Below are 19704 nucleotides of genomic sequence, written 5' to 3'. Positions count from 1 at the left end.
AAGAAAGAAAGAAAGAAAGAAAGAAAGAAAGAAAGAAAGCCCTTGCATAAACGAAAGCAGGAGCCCGTTTTCCCGCCGTACCTTACAGTGCAGTAACCCGTAATAAACTGGCAAAGATTTATGAGTGCTTTCTGAGAGAAAGAAGGCGAGGTGAAGCGTGGAACAAGTTGAGACATTCGACTTACAGTGTTCGAAGCTAAAGAAGAAAAAGAAAACTTGGAGTCATTTTACTAAACAGCTCCTTTCTTTAAAAAAAATCAACTAGCGGAGCTCTCTGGTATTGTAAACTTCTTTCTTTCGCTCTCCTTTGAAAGGGGATATCGTTTGAAACCATAATGTCACCCGCACTACGAAGACTGAGCAGTAGGGCTCGTTAATATTTCTGCCGCTGGCTTGTATTCAGACTCTATCAATCGGTGGTGGCACCGTTCTCAGTCAGAGACGGTGCCCTAAGTGCCTAGTTCACGTTTCACAAAGGCAAGTCCCTTCGCGCGTACGCCCAGCCGCCGCCCTTACGCCGTATTGCTTTTAACCTCGAGTTATGCCTACCGTTTGCCGAGTTTTACTCTGGCGTAGAATTCTTTTATTTTTATTTCTTTGCATTCTTGCTTTCAAAAACGACGTCTTGTCTACTCTTGGTCGTCTCAAGTTTCGGGTCTTTCTGTTAACGGCATTCTCCTGTTCTCTCTTCGCTGTCTTTGTTATTCCCTGGTCGTAAAAAAAAGTAATCCTTTTACTTAAGAGTTACTTTTACTTTTACTCTGTGCGTGTGTGAAATACAAGGAGTCCCGAGAAAGAAAGCTTTAGTGCCGAGCCTAGTATACTTGTTCCAGTTTGGTGAAAGAAGCTAAAAGCCGCCGGCATCCCGAGTCAGCTTATTTACAATTTCTTGGTGGCATCAGCTAGTATGACTCCTTCATCCCATCCCGCCCTCCTTCTAAAACTATTCCCTCTTTTTCTCTCCTACTATGTGCCTATAGTTCTTTTATTTTCTTCTCTGCTTAATGATCTACAGAACTTCTCAAAACTGCTTAGAATAAAAAGCAGCCTTTTTTTGGGGGGGGGCCGACACAGGTTACCCAGGTCTCCTCTCTAGGAGCTTGTATTTGTGTGAGTGCGGGTATGTGTATGTGTGTGTTGAAATTGTTACTCAGTATTAAGGCGACAGAGGTAACTCATGAGATAAAAATAGATAAAATAACGCAGGAAGGTTCATTACTCATAAGAGCAAAAAAATTCAACTTTATTACAGATGTCCTATTCGGCGATGCCGTTTTCCTTGCCCAGAGCTGGTCGGAATGTCATAGCTGTCGAATTAGTTTGGACCCTCCGTTGTTGTGATCGACCTGATAAGCACTGACAAGTAGATCATCTCACTGATCCTAAAATGGAGCTCTATTCACTAGCACTTTGGGGAGAATATTTCACTTGAAAATAACAACACGGTTGTTAGCGAGCAGGGCATACCTATTCCGCAGAAATGACCCCTTGCACTCGGGCAGTTAGTTATATACATAGTTAGGTGTATACAAAGTCGTTTTAGGGTATACCTCGTGCTATATTGTTGTATATGAGAAGGAATCTGTTCGTAGCTTTCGTGGTTGAACAGCAGCTTTCTTACAGTGCGTGGGGTGAGGTGGTGGGTATTTCCTTCTGCTTGACTAGTAGTGTTCCACTATGTCACTGAAAACTTTGGGGCAGATGTCGGGGCACGGTCACCTGCTAAGAATTTTCTGCTACGATACTCTGGGGCTACACCATCAGCCTCTTTGTTCATCGCAACGAGAAAATCCTCTTATACTAGTGACATGACATTTGTCTCTGCTGAGCTTTGTAGCTTCAGCAAAGTGCTGCAGTGGAGATGCAACCTTTCCGAAAAAAATGTGAAATTTTGTTTGCAGCAGGGTGGTCTGCGAAAGCCGCAAATTTAACCTCAGTATAACGAACAGTGATATAGCAATGTATTGGTTATAGCGAACTAGTTACAAATTTTGGAAGGTGGCACTTCCTTTCAGCGACATTTCTTATTTTGATAACCCCACTGGAGGCACGAGGGCATATATGCCACATTTCTATCTGCTATCGACAATGTGAATTTTGGTACTGAGAAAACAGGCAAGGGAAGAAATACTTTTTATTTATAAAATTCTATTGACAGGCAGTGTGTTCTACTGGAATCTATGCCGTCTACTACATTCTATTCAGCATATTGGATCAGGCACATGTCTTAAAAGAAGCGGGAGCACGAGAGTGTGAAAAGAAAGTGCAAAAGGCAACAAAATTTATTGTCATGAAAGTTCCTAGTGAGATGATGGTGATGATTGTGATGTAAACATGTTAAGGCTCTTCAAATAAGCTAACGGGTCCAAGAAGCCTACAGAGGAGTCTTCATCGCATAAATAAGAGAACAGCGTTTTTTGGCTGTGGGCACTACGTCCATATAAAAAAAAGTTTTTCTGGCATCGCAAACAGAATGAGCGATGCCTTTGAACAGTGTATAATGTGTACAAATGGGGAAGACAACTCTAAACGAATAACGTCTGTGCGTGAAGAAACTTTCTAGTTCATGAAACAAACTATAAGCAGAAAAAAAATCAAACGGTTCTTAGAATTATTGAAATAAAAAAAGTTGAGTGCGCAACAAGAAAATAACGCACGACTGGAGTCTGCTGAAATCGGAGAGTGAAGTTTAGGAACACGCGGAGCGTGTAATGAAAGGCCGTAATATTTAGAACGGGGGTTCTTTTAATGCAATGCACACTCAACTATCTTTAAAAACCAAAATTGCGCAATATCAAGAGCGAACTTTGAGAAACCTCCACTTCTTGTAAGCATCAGCGCCGTTGAGCAAGGTGCATGAAAACATAAGTGAAGATGCGTTGTGCAGCGAGAACGGCCGAAATACTCGCGAGGTCGCTCGCGGCGCGTTTTATGAGACTTCTATTTTTGTTCCTTTAAAATGATCACTAGATTAAAGGAGGCATTTGCACTCTGCCTAGCTCATCGTAGGATAAGGGTATTTTTTTGTTTAGTTCCAGATTGCACGCGTAGGCCGTCTCTTTGTCAGTTGCGCTATAAGAGAGAGTTCACAGGAGCTCAAACAAGCGTCAAGAACGTGCGCGACCTATTATTAAAACCAAGCTTCATATATAATCCTACCAACTTCATTTAGCGTGCGTTGCTCTCAAAAGAGAGAGACAGAGAAAGAAAAAGAAAATGTATGTGTTAGTCTTTCAGACGTTCACCCTACGAGAGCTTCTGCTCCTTTATCGTTTTATCCTTCAGGTCTATCGACTGCGTCATGACGCACCAACCGAGTGATGACATACGTATTTCGGCAGCTCTCTTGGTTATTTCTGCGTTTGCCTCGTGGTGCATAGACTAGTTATTAGCTTTCTCATGTGTGTACGCGTATCCAGAAAAGTTTATTCTGCAGCGTCTGAAGTCGTCATGTATGTAGAATTTCAATCACTACTTCTTCCTCACGTAAAGTTTTACGGCTTGTTTTTAACCCCTACTTTACGAAGTTATGCTGATGAGCAAGCAGTTTTAGATGCGCGCTGACACAGCCAGTGCTGTAAGAGTTGAAAATAAACATGCTGCTTCCCATTACGGTTGCACCATAGCAGTGACTCGACACTACAGTATTTGGCCATAAAGATGCAGACTCGTACTAAGAAATGGAAGCATATAATAAACCAAAATCAAGTGTGCTGAAGTGTTTCAGGAAGGTAAAATAACTATGAAGTTTGAAATGGTGGGCTTTAGATATGCCACAACTGTTTGGCTCCCACATTTCCGCGTATCTAAAGCGTGCCTGCTAATATGTACTCTCTGTTCATGCTGCAATATCACGACCAAGGCATGGTAGCTTCATTACGTGGCTTTTAGGGGATCCATATTCCTGGAAAAAGCACTTAATGGGGACTTACATTCCCATTTAATGCGCGCAATAGTGGAGCATACTGTATCGCTTTTGGCTCGCTGAAAGATGGCGGAAATATTGTCTAAGAAAAACTGGGCATCTTAAATGCGAAATGCGTCTTGGCGGGAAGGGTACGAGAATCTTGACAGAACGTCAACATCACCGTAATTTATAACAAAAGAGACGTGAAGGTCGTCAAAAAGGACAGGCTGACCAGCTTACAAACTATTTACGAAAATAATACCTAATAGAATTAGGATGACATTACAGTTTAATCAACCAATGGACCAAGCAGACTTTAGTACAGGCTACTTCACAATGGAGCATATTATTACTATCAATCAGGCGATAGAGAAATGTATGAAATACAACGAATCCCCATACATAGCCTTCATAAATTACGAGAAGGCGTTTGACTCAGTCTAGACATCAGCATTGATGCACGCACAACGGAATCAGGGCATCGAGGAACCCTACACATGCATACTAAACGATATCTGCAGCAGATTCTAAGCCATAAAGTTCTCCATAAAGAAAGGGGCATAATCATATAAAGAATAGTGTAAGGCAGGAACAAACCAACCTCTACAATCCTATTCACTGAATGTTTAAAGGAGGGTGTCAGGGCCCTTGATTGGGAAAAATTAGGGAGGAGGTTTAATGGAGAATATCTCAGTAACCTATGATTTGCTTATGACATTGCCTTGATGTAACCCAGGGGATGAATAATGAGTAACTCAGGGGATGAATTACAGCTAATTTTTATTGTACTGGACACTGAAAACAGAAGAGTACATCTGAAAAATAATTTGCATAAAACTAAAGTAATGTGCAATGGTCTCGGCGTAAAATAGCGCTTTGTGATACGTGTAGAGACGCCGAAAGTTGCAAAGAAATATGCCTACATAGTACAGGTAGTAACCGTGGAGCCAAACCATGACAGCCAAATAACTAGAAGGATAAGGGTGGGGTGGATTACAATCGGCAAGCATTCTCAAATCATGAATTGTAATATATCACTAACCCCCCAAAGTAAGGTATATAATAGTTGCATCTTGCCAGTACTTACCTACGGAGCGTAAACCTGGAGTCTCAAAAAGAGGATTCCGGTTAAATAGAGGATGACGCTGCGAGCGATGGCAAAGAAAATGGTAGGTGTAACCTTAAAAAACAAGAAGAGAGCTGAGTGGGTCAGAGAATAAACCGGTGTTAAGGATATCGTAGTTGAAATCAAGAAAAAGAAATGAACGTAGGCCAGGTACGTAGTGCGTAGGCAGGACAACCGCTGGTCATTAAGGGTACGTGACTCTAGTCCCACAGACGGCAAACGCACGAGGGGGAACGAAATTTAGATGTGCTGATGAGATTAAAACATTCGCAGCTATAACGTGGCAGCATAAAGCACTAGACCGAGTTGATTTCATATCATGGCAGAGGCCTTTGCAGTGGGCTTAGCCAGGCTGGTGATGATGGTGATGATGATTGTATCAATTTTGGCTAATTGAGTTTCTTTAATGGGAACCTAAATCTTGGAGGGAAAGTAAAGAGAAGTTAGATTGTGTTACTATCTGTTCGGGCCATTCATCACTTGCATCAGTTCAGTTAACGCGATTCCAGAGCAGCATATTCACAACATTTATCTAGTAGTGCCTAGCAGCGTTCATGAGGGACTTCCTCGTGTAAACGCCGGTCAGGTGACGGAGGTCACATCTTTTGGATGGGAGAGTGATAGCATTGACGGTTACAGTCCTTATCTTATTCTATTATTTTATGCTATAAACCAATTCTCATCTGAATCTCGCTTTCATAGTCTGTCTATTCCCAAGTGACTTCAGCTCGCAGTGCTCTCGTTGCGGGACAACGTGCGATTTGGAGCACATGCTTTGGCGGTGCACCTCGCTACGGGGGGATTAGGACCTCACAGAGCAGAAATGGAGCTCTGCCCTGTAGAGCTCGGAATATCCGCATCGACATTGGGCTACCCGCAGAGCCTATGATGCGGCGGTTAAGCTATGCCTAACTGTCCCCACGTGGGAGCAACCCGCAGTGTTCGCCTGCAGTGTAACACTTCTCCGCATCTTTAATAAAGGTTTCTTCTTACCGTATGAAAGATAGAATGCGCATTAAAAATCAGCTCTCTTAGCGAGAGCCCTTGCACTTCTTAAAAGAGGATAACGGATCCTGGGATCATGAGCTTACGGATCAATAAGAATATAGTGCAGGGAGATATTAGGAACGAAAGCAGGAAAACCAAAATCATCGTACGAAACAAAAATTGTACGATGTATATTATTTTATAATAACAATAATAATGATAATATAACATGTTGATAAATTATTATTATTATTATTATTATTATTATTATTATTATTATTATTATTATTATTATTATTATTATTATTATTATTATTATTATTATTATTATTATTATTATTATTATTATTATTATTATTATTATTATTATTATTATTATTATTATTATTATTATTGGCATGTCGATGGTGAAAACAAGAAGCTCGTAGAAAGAGCGCTAAATACGAGAACCGAATGCGAAGGGTGGCCATTGCTTTATGATTCCCAGCAATGCCACATACTACTGATCTTTTTTTTTTTTCAAATAAATACGAATTTCATTATCCAACACTATGGTCATTGTCTACACAAAAATTTTCAAGGGCAGTATCACAAAGTGTTCATGGATGGCTACTCAGAATTTTCGGGCTGAGTAATTCACTTACTTTTACCTCCACTATGCTGAGTTCCTATCATGAATAACTTCGACTAAAATACTTTCATCAGAAGCAACATTACATTTTGCTGCAATAATGCAAATTTATCACGTGGTTATTTCATCTATTGCCCACCAGCTTTCGAATTTGTGGCGCTTGCCGTACGTAAGTCCCGCTTTCTTCCAAATGTTATTGCTGATTAACAACATGGCAAAAACAGAGTTCGGAGAAGTTCGGCAGCATAATCATTGTGGCATCGACATTATTTAAAGGAGTTATCATCCAGCCGAGTGACTAACATAATCGGCTGCTGAGTCACAGGTCACGGGATTGAATCCCAGCTTCGGCGGTAGCATTTTCAATAGAGGCGAAAATGCTGTAGGCCCGTGTGCTCAAATTTGGGTGCGTGGTAAATGCTCCAGGTAGTGGAAATTTCTGGACGCCTCCCCTACGGCGTCTGTCATATTGATATGGTGGTTTTGGGACGTTCAACCTTCCATATCATCATTAACGTTATCAACCACCCCAACGAGTTATTTTTCCACATGAAGAATTAAAAAAAAAGTTTCTTGGGCGTCTGACGTTTGTGAAGCTCTTAATGTTTGTGAAGCTGATTTCATAAGACACTCAGTTTATTGTTCATGGATGTCTTATTGTAGTCTTCACTTTGTTATGGAAAGCTTCAGACATTTGTAGCGAAGTATATTAACGACCCGCTTTAATAATGAGCACTGAAAAAACACACTCCCTCCTCCGTCATTGTGCACGTACGCCTCTGTACTTACCCACAACTCTTCTATTTACTCGCTATTATTTTACTGCAAGACAGCAAAGACATCATTGTGGACTAATACTGTTTATCTCTGTTATTTGTTCCTCACGAAAAGATTCCGAACGAGTCTTGATGAACGCTCTGTTTATTCACCCTGGCGCCTGAAGCAAAACTCTACGAACCCTATCTGTTGTACCAGGCTTTAGCGCACTTGAGTCGTGTCCTTGCAGAATGCCTACCCAGAAGTGGAGGCTTCAGGGTTTACCGTACAGAAAGCCTTCGTCTTCATTAAGCCGAACAATGACAAGGCAAAGCAAACTCCTTAGATTGCGTAAACATGCGTCAAAGAATGCATCATTATCATATGTTTGCTTTTATAACGAGCACTTTATTAAGAGGAATATCCAACAATACAGAAGCAAGAATAGCAGAATGTAGACTTATAGGTCGTTATACTGTTTGCGGTCTTAAGCATGTCCGTCTAATCAGGCTTATTAGATCAACCACGTGTATTCAGCCTCTTTAAGTATATGTATATTTTTTACTGGGGTTGGCGTGGGGAGCCGTAAACAAAACCAAGGATACGGGACGTTCTCACTGGAGTTGATGATCAAGGTAATGCTGCGGCAAGCAATTGATTTACAAAAATAGATCATAGAGTAATTGTTAAATACCCTTTACGATGTAATTGAACAACGTGAATGGGAACGTGCATATGAAAAATAAAGAAGAAAACGCATAAGCTGCGGCCAGTAGGAGATGCATTCTGACGATAATGCGGTTGCCGTGAGAACAGCTTTTCAAGTCATGCACGCTCTAGAGACAACTTTTTTTCTGCTCTCCAACAGCTTCATAGTTACCACATTATAAACGCCTTGTGACGTGATGTATGCGCCGACGAAGGAAGGACAGGAACAAGGGAGAAGGCACGGAGGTTACGAGCTGCGCAGGAAGTGTAATAGGAATAAAGGAAGACAGAGTCTTGAAAACATTCTTGTTTTCCCATATCGTTCCTCTCCCCCCCTCTGTGCCGCTATGAGAGAGTACAGTGGATAACACATTACTCAAGCTGTCATTATCTTGTTATAATGCCTCTGTCATTTCTTCGAAACCATTCTCGCAGCATGCACTGGCATGTCAGAAAGATTTCACTCACGCTACCTTTGCCTTTGTCCCATAAATTGTGTTTCAATTATCCCTTGCATGGAAGCCGCATCAATCGTAATAATATTCAAGCTATTGAGAAACAGCGTTCATTAGTTTTTTTAGGAAAAAGAAAAAAAAGTGGTTCGTCTTCAGAAATGTGTGTGTTTTCAAATACAAACACCTTTTCCTTTTCTATTTGTTTACTTCCTAGCATGCCATGTTTAGGCCTACTTATCATTCTCAACACGACATCTTTGTATACCACTGTTATTAGTATCACTTTTGCTCTATCATAAATACTGCAATATATAAATATAACAGCAATATAATAAATGTTGCTTTTACTCAACCAATAGATTACACGTAGGCGTGACCCCGAAAGCAGAGTTAAATAAACCGCGAATATTAAAATTGAAAGTGAGGGGGGAGAGGGCATACTTGCCAATGTACCCTTTCCGCGTGGTACTTCTTCGTCTGCGACAGGGAAAGTGGGCACAACGAGGGGACACTTGATGGGGTTTGCACAGATGAGTCACGTTCCACCACGCGCGGCGCCAGTTTTTCATATCGGGGCTGACACTCGAGCGTTACCTCATCGACCCTTTCAGCGGAGAAGCCCGTACACTGCAGTAGTGCCTTAACAGAAGAACGCTCCACTTCCCCGCCTTCCCAGATGAACGTGATGCTTCAACTAATTGGGTACGCCGCAAAGATGACGAGAGGTGGGGCTGTTGGCAGCGAAAAGAGTCTTTGCTGTGCCATTCTCAGTCCTCGGCAGACGAGCCTGCTTAATCACGGGTCTTCACAGCCGTTCATGGTTGCTTTCTTTTCTGCCCCCACCAAAGCGTCAACATTTACTCTGTAGCATTCACGTAGGACACAGCGCCCTGTGCGTGTGGCTACACGTAGGCTACACCCCGAATCACGACCCTGCGTTTTTGACGCGTATATGACGTCACTTCTGTGGGTGCTGTGAGTTCCGATTAGCGCTAACAACGTTGATGTCACATAGCTGTCTGGTCGGATGTGCTGACTCACACACATGAGTTCTCGGCAAATTTGAAGAGTCTATTGATCACCGATTCAGCCCCTGTTGTCGCTTCGGCAAAAAATTAAGGCCAGATTCTAACCCTCATTCTTGAGATGATATAAAACTGAACAGGATAGAATTGAATTGAAATGCTGTTTCCTATAAATACACTAGAGAAATTCTGGTGCTAGTGTCTATGGAAGCTGCAACGCAGGGTGCTTGGGCGAGCATGGTAGTGATAGGTAGTACATGTATTCGTCTGATATTCGTTTTTCTGACTACGTTAAACTTCCCGTGGCTTGTAACTGTTTTGTCGCGAAACAAAAATCAGCAAATCTTCGGCAGTTTCACTTTAGCACCTTGAACTTTTAGGCTCACCAATTCAAATTAGCTCGCGAAGATCAAAACTGTTAGTTTTTTTTTATTAGAAACAAAAGCAAAACACAGCAGTAAACAACGCCACAAGTGTGTTCAAAGCCCGCAAGCACGAAGACTAGGCAAATCTGTGTGCTACCCATAATTACCACAGTTGCTGAACAATAGCAGCGCCGAAGTCCCCTCCAGTGAATTTTAGGAACTTCTATGCTGTGTAATGAGAAAGCACATTAAAGAGCACAAGACTGTATACATGTTCCGAGGTCTCCGCTATGCCTTGGCTCATAATTATATTATGGTTTTGGCCCGCAAAGTCCTGGCTCATATTATTAATAACACTTCGAAGTGCCTGTCTGTTTTGAGACGATCTTCAGTATTTACCACGCATCACCAAATTGTATTGTGCGCAAGGATAGAAAATTAGGGCATGTGGAAACAGCTGCACGTGCTATAAGGTGCGAACAAGCATGAAGTGCGGCTCGTGGAACGGGCGTTTTTTTTTTTTTTTTTTGTACAGGACATTATCTCGGAGGCAGAAAGACGTTATGACGCGAGATAGATGGTGAGGTATAACGGCGCTATGACCCTCCAGATAGTCGATGAGCAGTCGAATCTCTTCATCCTCTCGCTGGCGTCTGCTCAAGTCAGATGAGCTAAGGACGCCCAGGAAACCGTCATCGTCCTCTTCTTCTTGATTGACTAAAGGTGCACGCGACAGCGTATCAGCGTCTTCATGCTTCCGTCCAGACTTATATACGATGGTCACATTGAATATCTGTAGACGCAAGCTCCATCGGGCCAGTCGTCCAGAGGGATCGCCCGCAAAGTCCTGGCTCATAATATTAATAACACTTCGAAGTGCCTGTCTGTTTTGAGACGATCTCCAGTATTTACCACGCATCACCAAACTGTATTGTGCCGAAGGATATAAAAGTAGGGCATGTGGAAACAGGTGCACGTGTTATAAGGTGCGAACAAGCGTGACGTTCGGTGTGCAGTAGGGTTCGGTAGGCGCCACCAGCTATCCGAAAATTCACGAAAAAAACCAGTGACGTCTAGATCGCTCTTCGTCATTGGAGATTGCCCGCGATGGATAATTCACGAAGTTAGCGCTGAAAGCTTGAGCGGTTCGACACAATGCATGGCTGTAGGTATTCGCAAACTTTCGCCACTGTTTCGCGAAACGATGATGAATGTTCGTAATTATGGCCCCCGTGTGTGCTGGGAAGCGGAAGCGAAAACGATATAATTTCCTCCGAAGCTGGCAGGGACGACATTGATGTACGTGCTCTAGAATTCGGGCGGGCAGTCTGAACGTACTGTAGCAGATTATGGATTTTTTCTCAATAACGGTAAGAGCTCCCACTCACACTCTGGTAAGACAGCCGAACTTTACAATTATGTAGCTGATGTGAGACTAAACCTGTTTAATCTACAAATATACAACATCGTATTAACTACTGAATTAAGCTAGACTTTCTAACACCGTGTATGAAGTCAGTGAATGCTATGAACTTACTGCATATAATCGTTATTGAATGAAATAACGAATGGCAATGGCAGTCTGCCATGCCAGTTATTGCTTGTGTGATTTGGTTGTATAGGAACATCCGTATCTAAGGTGAACTTATTATTGTTCAACACCTCCTAGAAAGTGATGTTTGATACGTGACTGGGAAAATGATTATTGTCGATTTCAACGTCATGCGTGCAGGTGACATAAGAAACAAATTTCTCGTGGTGTTGAATGAATGTTCCAGTCTTGCCATCTTGATTACTGGTGAGGTGTTCACCTCAGATGGGCTCGACTCTTCCATAGACAGTTGCGTTTCTTGGCGTGTTACTAGTGTTCCTAGTAAATGTACATAGGAATGTTAGCAGAATACCAGGCTAATAGCAGTAGCAATTCTTCATGGGGACCTTCCGACGATAACTTGAATCAAGGTGCTTCCAGATTCTATTAAGAGACTGTGGCAATGAAGGTGTCTATTTTCAATGACATTCAGCACAAATATTTTTTTTCAACAGGAAACCAAGTTCAACCTTTCTTTTGTAGCTTGGTTCCCTATCCATATCGCTAAAGGAACACGTTTATTTTAATTCTGCTCTCTTTTTTCTCTAGCTCACTGTGACTTACAAGGAAACTAAAACGCATCAAACAATGAAACACATAAGTGAAATCGTGGGAAAGCAAAAAGCGAGACGGAGGAGCGGGTGACGACATCCAGGAATGGCTCCGAACAGTGTCGCCGCTTCATTCAATTGAAACGAAGCTGCAGCCCCGGATGTTTGCCAGCACAGCTCGGTCTATTGTAAATAGTGGATTCTTTCTGTCTTTTCTTTTTGAAGCCTCGAGAAGCCACGCACTTCCATGCGCCTCCTTGTTCTTGGTCGCCATTTTCCAGAGACCTTTCCATGAGAAATGCCGCTTCAACTGAAAGATCAAAACAAATACTCAAATAAATGAAAGTATAAATTAAACGAAGGCCAAATACCGGAATCTGTAGAGCGAAACGTGTCAACGTAACATCAACCCGCATTCTCGCAAAAGCCGTTCTTTTGTGTGTGTTTTTTTTTGGAAAAAAAGTGCAAGGGCACAGAGAAAACTGTGACATGCAAATATGTAAAAATAAAAAAAAAATGGCTGAAGTGCTGCATACGAACGCTGGTGACATCCTTGTTTCCTCAAGTGAGCTTTTATGTCATCGCATTCAAACGTTTGTATTTTTGCCGCTTCTATTTGGAATTCACGCAAACAGCTCGGGCTCTTCCCTTCCTCTCTGTACATTCTCCTTTCTGGTGAGTTGTTTTCGTTACACGAAGTGCCACCGTGAATGTTGCCTGAGTGAAAAAAACAAAAAAAAACAGAATTGGATGAAAGTGAGGTCCGGGAACCTGGTTGAGTAAGCGTGTTCCAAGCGGGCGTGCATTAGCTGTTTCTAGTGTTCAACAAAAGGAGGAAATTGAAAAGAAAAAAATTTAGTGGCCCGAGCAACGAATGGCACTCTTGTTTTTGTTTCGAGCATTTCCGGTCAAAAACTCACTTCTGGTTTTCTATGTCTTCGAAAACGTAGTTTTAAAAAATCAAACTTGAATAATCAATCTGATTTGAGCTAAAATATATATCAAAGCATAAGTTTGCTTTTAAAAGCCAATTACTGTCTGAATTAGGTGTTTGAACCGCTAAACTGGGAGGAAACAGAAATCAAAGTAGACGGAGGTAGTATGCTTAACAATCTATTTGCAGACGGTATAGTGCTCTTCAGTAATGGTGGCAATAAAAGACAATGAATGATCAAGGAATCAAGCTGTGAAAGCATTAAGGTAGGCTTCAAATGACATATGAAGACTACAAAGGTAGTGTTGAATGGCCTGGCAATACAGAAATAATTTAAGATCGAAAAGCATATACCGGAGCATATTCAAGAATATGTACGACAATCTTGCCACTACTCAGGGGAGAGCCTGATCACAGTAAATAAATTCACTGATGAATACTAATGGGCTGGGTGTGATTAGACAGCGACTACCACATAATGTCAGGAAACCTGCCTTCATCAGTAAAGCGAAAAGTATAAAAGCACTGCATTTTGTCAGTGCTGACATATGGGGTGAAGACGTGAAGAATAAAAAAAATATGATCAGAGCAACAGCTTACGACCACTTAGCATACAATGTACTATGGAATAATAGGAATAACATTTAAAAATCGAAGGACAGCCGAATGGGTAGGAGAAGAGACTGGAGTTGCAGAAATCGAAATCAAGCGAAAAAAAATGAACCAGGGTTGATAACATAATGAATAAAACAGACAACGGATGCACAATAAGAGCAATAGAATAGTTACGAAGGGATAGTAAATGCAGTCGGGAAAGGCTGATAGTTACATGCAGTGATTAAAATATTAGGTTTCCTGGTATCAAAAAGAAGCAGCTCTCACAAGCAGGATAGGGTAAAATGAAGATCATTGCAGAAGACCATCGTCCTTCAGTGGACCAAAATACCCGAGAATGATGATGAACAGACGGAATAATAAGTGACAATTATTTGAAAAATTTCATTGGAAGAGCAAATAATTTTTTGCGAGCAGCTTGTGTCGTTAGGTACCAGGTGAAGCAGACTTAACAATGCGATTATTTCTGCCTGGTCTCCAAAACCTTCATCCGCAGTGCGGAGAAACACTAAGTCAATCCAAGAGTGCCTGTAGCCAAGATTTTTTTTTTTTTGTAAGAGGTGGCAGAAGGATGGGAGAGGGCACTTGTTTAAAGCCACGAAAAACATCCCTCTTCATTATCTACTCTTGGTAAAACACACTTCTCTCCATCAGAATTTTGAGAAGGGGGACGGGGGGAGAGGAAGGGCACTTTTTTTGGCTACGGGCCTGAACACAAAGCATGCATTAGTACACATGGACGTCGAGGCAAGGTCAAATCACATTCCTCGCAAAACTAGGAATGAAACCTGGTCGAAAACCTATTGTCACATACATCAACGCTAGCATTACGATTGAAGCGCCATTGAGCGAGTAAGGGTCATAATACGAAAACAAAAACGCAAAGGAATTTTTTTTTCGAGTACTCCTAGTTCTATATATGCCATCATAAACCAAAAATTCACTTTATGATTTATTTAACACTTGGCCAAATGGTTGCCTGCCTCATCTTTCTGGTCGATCGCTAGACATGAGGAGCGTATTGAGGCAGTCCGTCATGTGGGCTTGTGTTTGGGTCGGCGCATTGTCTGGTCAACGAGACATCGGTTACTTTTGCACGGCCGTTTGACGCGTACCTTTTGTGGGTTTGTTTGTTTATGTGCCATTTACTTGGGTTGACCGAGAAGCTGAACTAGCTCACGGAATGTTCTCGTGAAAGCAGTCTGGAGTCGTGTGACTGCAGACTGCTTTAACTGGCGCACAGCCGGCGTGCCTTTTTCTTCCGAGACGGTGAATGCGTTACGCTAAGAGAAAAAGCGCCTACCAGCTGAATCGCTTCAATGATTTTCCTCTATTAGACAACGTAAGTCTTCGATTTATTTTGCTATCGTGGTTGAAATACGTCGTATAACTTCATCTGCAAAGTATTTTAGTGTATGTTGCAAGTAAAAGTACACAATTTGGCTAACGACCCATGCTTGCTCCCCCATTTTTTCATGTTATTTTTCTCTCACACATGCGATGGGCGAGCCATAATGACGCCCTAAAATGGCCTCGCTATTAAAAGCTTATAAACGGTCAGCAACTCGGACAAATCGCTATTGTACTACGCAGTGCGAGTGCGAAACGTCGCTACCACATCCGGTCTCGACATCATCTTTATATTTTTTGCTTGCTGTTAGTTTTCCTAGCAATACATAGATGGCGACGCTGTTGATGAGCCGCTTACTTGCGCATAGTATCCTATGGAAGGGTATCTACCAGTTTACGTATACCTTGATCGAGGGGTGGTTGCTACTATAGCAAACACTTGTAGGCACTAGCATCACCTACAAGTTTTATGTTTAGCTGAGAAAGAGAAGGTTCAGGAATAAGCGCACAGGAAGCAACTGCAAAGTATGTTCAAGCATGCTATAGCGACAACTGATGTGAATTCCTTACTACGGCAAAAGCGGTTATGAGATCAGAACAAGGTTCACGTGCGCCATGCCGTCGCGGCTGGTGTCTGTAACCACTATCACACAAAACAAAAAAGAAAACTAAATAAAATAAAACAACTGATGACGCACCCTAGCCCCCTACGTACTAGTCCAGTTTTCTACTACTGAACCATTCCGGTGCTTGAAACTTCATTCTGAACTGACCCTCGAGGCAGGCTTTTAAGTGTGAATACACTTTATAAGCGACCCCAAACCATCCACCGCTGTCGGCGGCGTCCGCAGTCTTCTCTCTATCTTTAAAAGAAAGAGGACTTGGCGGGCCGCAGCGCGACGCTCTACCGAATAAGCCACGGACGCGACGCTGATATCGGTGTCAGTAACGCGCCTTATGCCCCCTCCCCCTTCGCTCGCTCCTCCGCTCTCCTCGCTCGCTGCAGCTGCGCGCGCACCCCTCTCTCTCGCGCGCCCGCCTTCTCTCTCAGTCTCGCGTCGAGAGCGGGTCGTGAGGGGGAGTAAAGTTAAAATCCGTTAGCATTCGCCAGTGAGTTAACGTAAATTCCCCGTGTGATCAAATTGCGATTCCCAGGAACCATTACACCATAAAGGCACCATAGTGTGATTAATAAGTATAATAGTGCGAATTATTAAATACCCCTCATAGCATCACCCCGTGTATTCGCACTTAACCATGTTCAGCCTCGGGGAAATGCTTGGGAGTTTTTGTCAAGAAAAGATTCTCGTTAATATGAATAATAAATAGTTTTAGAACAGCAAAGAAGCAAAGGGGCATCATCCAGTAAATCGTCGGACTTTTCTTCTAAAGGCAGTGGCATGACTGTGGCAGCTTTCTGGTCTCCCGTAATACAGTACCAGTACTGCAAATCGTTACACTTTTTTCGAACACACAATACGAGTTGGGTAACGAGTTGGTCGACGAATGCTCCAATCCAATGAATAAGCCTGAGCCATAATTATTTGTCATTGTCATCCACAGCATCAAGCCCCGCCGCGGCGGTCTAGTGGCTAAGGTACTCGTCTGCTGACCCGCAGGTCGCAGGATCTTATCCCGGCTGCGGCGGCTGCATTTCCCGTGGAGGCGGAAACGTTGTAGACCCGTGTGCTGAGATTTGGGTGCACGTTAAAGAACCCCATGTGGTCACAATTTCCCGAAGTCCTCTACTATGGTGTCTCTCATAATCATATGGTGGTTTCGGGACGTTAAACCCCACAAATAAATCAAATCAATCATCAGCCACAGCATTAAAAAGACCAAATTGCACGAAATTCATTACACCTGTATAGCGGGCACCACGCTTCTCCAAATAATGACAAAGAATGGCGTGGTGAATGCTTCCCTACTACACAAAAATTATAATGATTCGTGGCCTAGCGGGTACCCTTAAATTGTTCTTGCAGCAGTTACCCAAATAATGTTTTAAAAAGCTCTAAAAAGACCGCTCTTGCAGCTTTCCCTCTGACTGTACTGCCCGTTCCGAGCGGGCCTGGTGTTTTTATATAAATGACGAGTACGTTGGTATCTATGTGAAGTGACCTTTTCATGAAGTGGTTCTATACTGCGTGCACGGGCAAAACGTTTCCTCTCTCCTGGCCAACTCAGTGATCCCTCTGTAAACTACTTAACACAACGTTGATTCTCATAATGATTGGGAATTTTTATTTTACTAAACTACATTAGCCTTGCATCACTAAGAGTGCAGTATGGCTCATCGTAGGCTGAATCATGTAAAGTTTACCACGTGTAGCTGACCTGCCGCCTTAATAACAATCGTTTCCATGCGTTTGTATCAGTCTTCTCCCCCATTTTTCATTGTTATATTTTCTCATGATGACGGCCTACTGAAAAATCGTTACACACCTTTACACGAACTGACTCAAAGGCTGTTGTATACATCGTGTACGACACACGCTTGCTGCGAAATGTCACCTTGCTGCGAAAGGTGCTGCTTCCCAGAACACGAAGAATGAGTCACTTTAATACAGTGCTCTCACCTATTTCTTTATTTCTTTTTCACTCGCGAAGAAGTGTCTTTCTTGCATCTTAAATGGAATAGGAGTGGCAGGAGGATGACTATGATATAGACAGAAAGAAAAAGTCGGCTAGCCAGTTCTCAGACCAGCTGGCTACATTGTGCAGGATGAAGGCGTAAAGCTGAAAAAAAAAAGATGATAGAAAATAGATGTTACGGAATCTCTGAATTGGAAGGCTTCAAGTGCATGGTGTGGCATAGAGCAAGCATCTAAACACTGTTTTTTAAAAAAGAGGTTGGGTTGGTGAACTGTTCTTCAGCTAGGCATGCAAAGTAGTTTTGAAAAGGGGCATAAAATTTTGTGGAGCTTTCGTTCAGCTGTGTTGGTTCATCATTCAAACCACCCAGAGGGGCTTCGTTTAATTTACGAAAAGCCAAAGCTAAAGTAACTGAATCTATGTCGTAAACTGACTGGAAATAGGGCGTCTATCTTCGCAATAGCCTTTTTCTTCGTGAAGTAAGCGCGTCAAATGCCATAACCCGAGGACTCTGACGAAATAATGGGAATCCATTGACCCTTACAAAAAGCGTTTTTTGGGTTCGCCAATGCACTCTTAGAGCACCAGGGCACTCACGTCCACGAGTCTTTCGAGGTTTTTTTCCCTGCAATAATGGCGAAATCGCTGTCACGAATGTATAGGATCAATCGATCATTTTTATGGATCTCCTATGTTTTTAGACGATTTCATTCTTTTATACGAAAAACAAAGCTCGCCATGCGTTTGATGCACTTGCTCGGCTCAGGCGGTGTTTTGTTGCATGCAGGAGTTGAAGGTGGACGCGCATATAGAGTGGCTATTATCATTCTTTCTCTCGTTTTATACATTTTGCTTTTTTTATTTTGTAATTCGCCAGGGTGAGATCAAGTTTCTTGACCTGTGGCGGCAGCAAGCGTAATTCACGTTGTGAAACGTCACGCCTCAGAAGCGGCGCAACTTTCACCGATAAGCTATAGATGCGAGAAGTGGTACCTATTGCCTTTTACGGTGATGCTATCTGCGGCCTGGTTGGCGTAGACCGCGTCCGCTGACAAAACGACACGTAGAACAAAAATTCTCTAGCCGCCTCGTTTTAGCTGATGCCTCTTGTACAAGTGTCATGATACTTGGCAGCGCCACTTCCGACGAATCACTCGGCCACTTTGTCTCACGATGTAAAGTTCGCACTGGTGCACTTTTTAGCAGTCGCCTTTTTGGACTTGCTATGGAACGGATTCTTGTCTTAAACGTGTGCAGTGTCCCCCTTCTGACGTGGACGAAAGCTCGTCGCGGCGCCCCCTCCCCTTGATTGCAGCGCCCCCCCCCCCCCCCGTGCCCTTCTGAATATGTCATTGTGTAGGGCTGACATTGCGACCCAAACATTGACCCCTTAAGCAGAGGGGGGGGGGGGGGGTGCCCCATCGGCCTTCCTTCATGCGTACGCCTATACGTGTCATTCGCTCGGAACTGCCAGAGTCTAACCCCCGTATTCTAGAACGTTCCTTCACTCAACGCTTCACCTTCACTTGAAAAAGCCGATTGAAGCGCCATCTCTAGTCACGGCAAGTCTTTATTCTTTATTCATCAGATACCCCGCAGCGCCCGAAGGCGTTAAAGCAGGCGGGTTACATCAATAAATGACGTACATCTCCGTTCACTCACACAATACAACTTTGTTCACACATAAATAACTGAAATACATTTTCGTTCACACACATAGTAGAATTTAGTTCACACATCAATACATCTTCGTTCAGGTTACAACACGGGTTTACAGCAGTGAATAAAATACACCTTCGCTCCCACTATGTACTTGCATTTCAGTTAGCCTGTTCCACTGTTTAATCGTTCTAGGAAAAAATGAATTGGCATACATGTTCATTTTAGCTGGGCATTCCCGAATTTTGCAACTATGATTAAAACGTTTTGAAGTGTAATGAGGGTTGTGTAGGAATATTTCTCTATTAATTCCAGTTTTATTCTAGCAAATGCAATAAAGAAATTTTAATCTCTGCTTCTGGCGGCGGTCAGAAAGACACTCCCATCTTAGCTCAGCCTTCATTGCAGTGCAGCTCTCCCTCCTTCCGTACCGTCCCAAGACGAACCTG

This window comes from Rhipicephalus microplus, chromosome 1 (genome assembly GCF_043290135.1).
Source record: "Rhipicephalus microplus isolate Deutch F79 chromosome 1, USDA_Rmic, whole genome shotgun sequence".
In the NCBI taxonomy this organism is placed as follows: Eukaryota; Metazoa; Arthropoda; class Arachnida; order Ixodida; family Ixodidae; genus Rhipicephalus; species Rhipicephalus microplus.
Note: the sequence above shows the minus strand (reverse complement) of the source record.